The sequence below is a fragment of the Neophocaena asiaeorientalis genome, unplaced genomic scaffold (genome assembly GCF_003031525.2).
Source record: "Neophocaena asiaeorientalis asiaeorientalis breed wild unplaced genomic scaffold, Neophocaena_asiaeorientalis_V1.1 scaffold1098, whole genome shotgun sequence".
Lineage (NCBI taxonomy): Eukaryota > Metazoa > Chordata > Mammalia > Artiodactyla > Phocoenidae > Neophocaena > Neophocaena asiaeorientalis.
Window position 1 is genome coordinate 13,496 of NW_020175055.1, and position 6,081 is coordinate 19,576.

Genomic DNA, 6,081 nt, shown 5'->3' on the forward strand with positions numbered 1-6,081 from the left:
ATGGGGTTGTTTGGGGAGTTAAGATCAGGACCAGTGATTGTGCAGAGGTCAGAGCCTGGCGTAAAGGACCAGGCAGGGCCTGATGGGGACAGACACCAAACAGGCCAGAGGGCCTATGGGCTGGTGCAGGTGGCTGGCTACAGGAGGGACACGCAAGGTGAAGGGTTTGGCCTCTGCTAAGCCCTGGCCCAGGCTGGAAGGTCAAACACAGGCCCAGGACTCTCCCTCTTGGCACACTGTGAGGGAAAGCCCCACATCATTGTGGCCCACTTACCCCCAGGAACCTGTGGGACAGGAAGGCAGCCGGTAGTACTGTGGGCACAGTAGGTTGGGGCCCTAGGGACCCCCATGGCCACGGCCACTCAGTCACTGTGTCCTCCCCCACCTAGCTCTGGTGCAGACTCTGTGGCTTCTTACACCAAGTGTTTCGTGTTATTTGTGAGAAAGGTAAGTGGAGGATGGGGAGGTTGGGGAATAGGAAAGGCAGAAACCAGGTGTTCTAGCCCTGACCTTAAATGGGCCCCTTCCCCTCCCGCTCTCCCTGCTCAGACACCATAACTATGCAGCTTCTCTTCCTGCAACCTGCCTCTCCATCCCTGGAGGAGCCAGGCTCCCCACCTGTCCCCCATCCACAGCCTCTCACCTGTCCCCGATCCACAGAAGCTTCTAAGTTATGCTCACCTGGGAAGCAGACCCAGCCCCCGAAGCAGAGCACCCCTGCAGTCTGCCTTCGGTGCACCATGGACCCTGTGAAAATGATCGTGTCCCCCCCACCCACTCGCCGCATCGCCGTCGAGACTCTTCAGCACGCCGCGCCCACCGCCCCGTAGCCTGGGCCCCTGACAACTGACAGCAATGACGAGAAGCCCCCACGTCAGCACACAACAATCTGCTCCCACAACTGGAATTGCCCCAAGGACTAGGAAGGCTTTCAGTCCACCCAGGGGTTCTGGACTCCCTGGGCCCAGGATGCTGTGGAGCCACCTACCCAGACCATCTGCTTCCAGCAAACTGTAGAGGGAAGGCTGCTCAAAAGAGAGGCAGTCAGAGCTGGGCCTACAGGCCTACCTGTACCCTGTGAACCCCCGCCCCACAGCCCTCAGGCCCTGAGCCACAAGAACGGTTAGGGGGGTGCCCCAAGCAGAACAGGAGCAGTGCTCGCCAGCCCAGCCACCCATCCTGGGCCCGGCCCACGTCCCAGACATCCCCCGGCGCCACTCCTCAGGGCGCGTAGCCTATAATGCCAGAGACGTGAGACGGCAGCTGCGGGAGCTGACCAGGGATGTGGAGGCCCTGTCCCACTGTTACCTCCCAGTCTCTGGATCCAGCATGGCTGAGGGGACGGGAAAGGCCTAGGTATACCGTTCCCTGACAGAGAGGTTACTGGGAGAAGAATAAAAAGAAGAAAGGAGGTGGTTTGTGGTGGTGTGCGGGGTGCAGACCCGCTTACCCCCAGGAGCCTCTGGAACAGGAAGGCGGCCGGTAGTACTGTGGGCACAGTAGGTTGGGGCCCTAGGGACCCCCATGGCCACGGCCACTCAGTCACTGTGTCCTCCCCCACCTAGCTCTGGTGCAGACTCTGTGGCTTCTTACACCAAGTGTTTCGTGTTATTTGTGAGAAAGGTAAGTGGAGGATGGGGAGGTTGGGGAATAGGAAAGGCAGAAACCAGGTGTTCTAGCCCTGACCTTAAATGGGCCCCTTCCCCTCCCGCTCTCCCTGCTCAGACACCATAACTATGCAGCTTCTCTTCCTGCAACCTGCCTCTCCATCCCTGGAGGAGCCAGGCTCCCCACCTGTCCCCGATCCACAGCCTCTCACCTGTCCCCGATCCACAGAAGCTTCTAAGTTATGCTCACCTGGGAAGCAGACCCAGCCCCCGAAGCAGAGCACCCCTGCAGTCTGCCTTCGGTGCACCATGGACCCTGTGAAAATGATCGTGTCCCCCCCACCCACTCGCCGCATCGCCGTCGAGACTCTTCAGCACGCCGCGCCCACCGCCCCGTAGCCTGGGCCCCTGACAACTGACAGCAATGACGAGAAGCCCCCACGTCAGCACACAACAATCTGCTCCCACAACTGGAATTGCCCCAAGGACTAGGAAGGCTTTCAGTCCACCCAGGGGTTCTGGACTCCCTGGGCCCAGGATGCTGTGGAGCCACCTACCCAGACCATCTGCTTCCAGCAAACTGTAGAGGGAAGGCTGCTCAAAAGAGAGGCAGTCAGAGCTGGGCCTACAGGCCTACCTGTACCCTGTGAACCCCCGCCCCACAGCCCTCAGGCCCTGAGCCACAAGAACGGTTAGGGGGGTGCCCCAAGCAGAACAGGAGCAGTGCTCGCCAGCCCAGCCACCCATCCTGGGCCCGGCCCACGTCCCAGACATCCCCCGGCGCCACTCCTCAGGGCGCGTAGCCTATAATGCCAGAGACGTGAGACGGCAGCTGCGGGAGCTGACCAGGGATGTGGAGGCCCTGTCCCACTGTTACCTCCCAGTCTCTGGATCCAGCATGGCTGAGGGGACGGGAAAGGCCTAGGTATACCGTTCCCTGACAGAGAGGTTACTGGGAGAAGAATAAAAAGAAGAAAGGAGGTGGTTTGTGGTGGTGTGCGGGGTGCCAGGGCCCACATAGCCACAGGGAATTCCCGGGATATCCAGTGATTAGGACTACACACTTTCATTGCTGACGGCCCCAGTTCAATCCCTGGTTGGGGAACTAAGATCCTGCAAACCACACTGCATGGCCAAAAAGGAAAAAAAAGAGAGAAAGAAATAGAAACAGCCAGTGGGCATTTTCCATCAAGACTCACCCAAGATGCTGGAAATTACAGGAGCTCAGAACATACCCATGACCCTAACTTCCACAAGTACTCAGGAAGTAATCGAGATCCTGGCCCCCATAAGTGTCCAGCCCTTACTCAAGACTCTGGCTTATCCAAGAGATCAGGCCTCCATAACAACTCATGCCTTATCCCAAACCCTGGCCTCCACCAGAACCCTCTAGGAACTGAATCTGTCCAAGTTTTGGGCCCACATCAGACCAGAAAGTCATTTATATCTGAGGCAGTTCCTCGAAAGGAGGATGCTGGGCAGCACACACCATGGACTTCTGTCCCACCCAGTCAGAACTCCTGCTCTCCCAAGGCTCAGGTGGCCTACAATGACCTGCAAACCTTCTCAGAAGTACCTGTACTGATTGAGCTGCAATCATCCTCCCGGCGAGCAGGCAGCCAAGACTGGGTGTACCACCCAATGGATACACTTCCTCCAGCCTGCCAGAACTATCGCCAGATGTCTACGCCTCCCAAAACCAGCTGGAAGCAACCATGGACTTCTATCCCACCCAGTCAGAACTCCTGCTCTCCCGAGGCTCAGGTGGCCTACAATGACCTGCTCACCTGCTCAGAGGTACCTGTGCTGATTGTACTGCAATCACCCTCCCGGCGAGTAGGCGGCCAAGAACGGGTGTACCACCCCATGGATACAGTTCCTCCAGCCTGCCAGAACCATCGCCAGATGTCTACGCCTCCCAAAACCAGCTGGAAGCCCTACTGTCCTGGGTTAGGCACCCGGCTCGGGCATGTGGTCTTTGACGCCCACCAGAGACAGTTCAGAGCAGGCAGGGACAAGTGAGAAGCTCTGTCTCCCAGGCGCCTTCACCGAGAGACATCCAACGGCTCACCGGAGACCATCAAGGAGTGGGGATATCAGTGTGTGATGAGCAACTTAAAAAAGAGGGGACAGATATGCATGAGGAATAAAGAGGCAAGAGAAGTATTCTGTGGGTGGTTAAGGACATCCACCCCAGCCCCATCCCACAGGGCCTGATGAGGACCTAAATTATCCCTGTTTTCCCTCCATCGCTGTCTAGTTAAATCCGTTATACCCAAGGCCCTAGAGCTGCATTGTCAATTACAGTAGCCACTAGCCAAATGCCTATTAGAATGTAAATTACTTAAAATTAACGAAATTTAATTCTGTTAAAAATTAAGTTAAAAATTCTCTTCCTCAGGGAACGGAATTTCCTGGCATTCAATTCTGTTCCCGGGCAGTCCAGTTGTGGGACCTGGCATTTACACTGCTGTGGCTGGGGTTCAATCCCTGGTCGGGGAACTCAGACCCCACAAGCTTCATGGTTTGGCCAAAAAAAAACCAAAAAATTCTGCTCCTCAGTGCCAAGAACTTCTAAGTGCTCAGTAGGCACATGGAGCTAGCGGTTACTGCATTGGACGGCACAGATTTAGAACATTTCCATCATCATGGAACATGGTATTGGAGAACAGTGCTTTAGAGTTTAGAGCAGTTTTCCTTTCCCTGTCACCCACCCCCAGCATCTTAAAGCTCCCCCAGAGCCCAGAGAACTTAGCTCTTTTTAGGGTGGCTCAGAAGCCACCCTCTGGGGAGGAGGTAAGATGTGGGGCTGGACAGCCAATGCCTGATTTCCCCAGAATGTGAGAAACGGTCCAGGCTTCAGTTTTCCTCATCTGGTCTCTTGGGTCACGACCAGATGTATGGAAACTTGCCTCCCCCGTTCTGGACTGCGTTTGGGGCTCTTGGTTACTGAGGGAGAAGACCTCTCTTTGTCAGAGACTAGGAAACCTTGTGTTTTAGGCTCCCCAAATTGAGCCCTGGACTCTGAGGGTCCCCTCCTTCATAGGCCTCTCAATTTTTCCAGGTGTCTCCACTAAATTTTCTTGCCCATGGACATGGCCTAGTTCACTGTGGAGACAGACCCCTGGGAAAAAGGAATGTAAGAATTCCTGGGCTGCCGGCCCGAAGCCTGGCAGTGCAACTCCCGCCCCCCGGTCCAAGGACGGAGCCTCCCCAGCTGTGCTCACAGCCAGTCCAACCGCAGCCCGCAGCCCTCCACGGGACACTTGAACTACTCCCGGGATCCCCGCGAGGTGTGGCGCCGGGCGGCAGAATGGGCCGAGATGCTGCCCGTGCGGCGCCCTCTGGCCACGTCCGCCTCCCTCACGGTGCTGGCCGAGGTCTCGTACAAGCGGGCCCCGGCTCCCAGCTCAGCGCTGCTCCTCCGCCCCTCCCAGCCCCTGCCCGACGTCCAGGCTACCGAGCACCCTCCACCCCCGCCCACCTTCATGCCACTCAGCCGGAACCCGGGGGGCAATGCCAACTACCAGGTGTATGACTGCCTGGAGCTGAAGCGGCAACCGCAGGAGAGCCAAGCACGGGCCGACTCGCTGCTACCTTCCACTTCGGCCTCGAGGCCCTCTCTGCACAGGAGCCAGACTGGGAAAATGAACTGACCGGCGGCAAATGGGGGCGGGCGTGGGGGTTTGGGGGGGAAGGGCATGGAGAGAGGAATAAAGAGCGCCAGAGTCCAGGAAACATTGGTGGTCTGTGGCTTGGAAGCACCACTCCTTCTGCCAGCCTGGGTCTCTGCCCTTGGCTTCCTGCAATAAGAAGCCAGTGTCCCCTTCTTGGCCTGAGGGTCCCCTTGGTTTAGTGGCCACAGTTCTGCCAGCAGGCCCCTCCTGGTCCTATACCATGCACTAAGTAGGTCTGCAGCTGCAGACTCCAAACCCCTGGTCTCTGGGCACCTCCTCTGTGTGTCAGCTTGCCCTGTCCCCAAAGAGTCTCGTACAAGAAGCTGCTTCCAAACTGGGAGGTTCCACATCTGGGCAGGTCCAGCTCCAGGCCCAGTGAAGGGCATGAAGAAGGCTGAGGCTCTGGACTCCAGCCAGGCCTTCCGCAGGGCTCTGAGGCCAAGGTCTTCCTAGTCTAAAGAGGGGCCAAGAGACGGAATGTGTCATTTGAACAAGTGAGTCAGCGGGCGGTGAGCGAATGATTGACCGCTCGAGGGGATGTGTGCCGGCCTTCGGGCCCTGTTTGACTGTCCAGGCTCAGCTTACCTGACCCTGGTTACCAGGGAATGCCACTCTGGTTACCAGGGAATGCCCCTCCCTCACTGTGACCTCACTACCTGCCCCATTATGACCCAGCCTCTCTCCGAGTTAAAAGCGCAGGGCAGGGGCCCCAGGCAGTTCTGGGACCCCCGGCCATGGGTGAGAGAACCTACTATGGAGCTGAGCCGTGCCCTGGCCCCATCCCCAGGAAATGCCAG

General features: G+C 57.7%; 2 pseudogenes; both read left to right on the forward strand.

Annotated features, from left to right (window-relative positions):
* On the forward strand, positions 1-1,398 carry LOC112412345 (spermatid maturation protein 1-like; annotated as a pseudogene).
* A 338-nt stretch (positions 1,399-1,736) lies between these two features.
* On the forward strand, positions 1,737-2,574 carry LOC112412346 (spermatid maturation protein 1 pseudogene; annotated as a pseudogene).
* Positions 2,575-6,081: the final 3,507 nt, after the last annotated feature.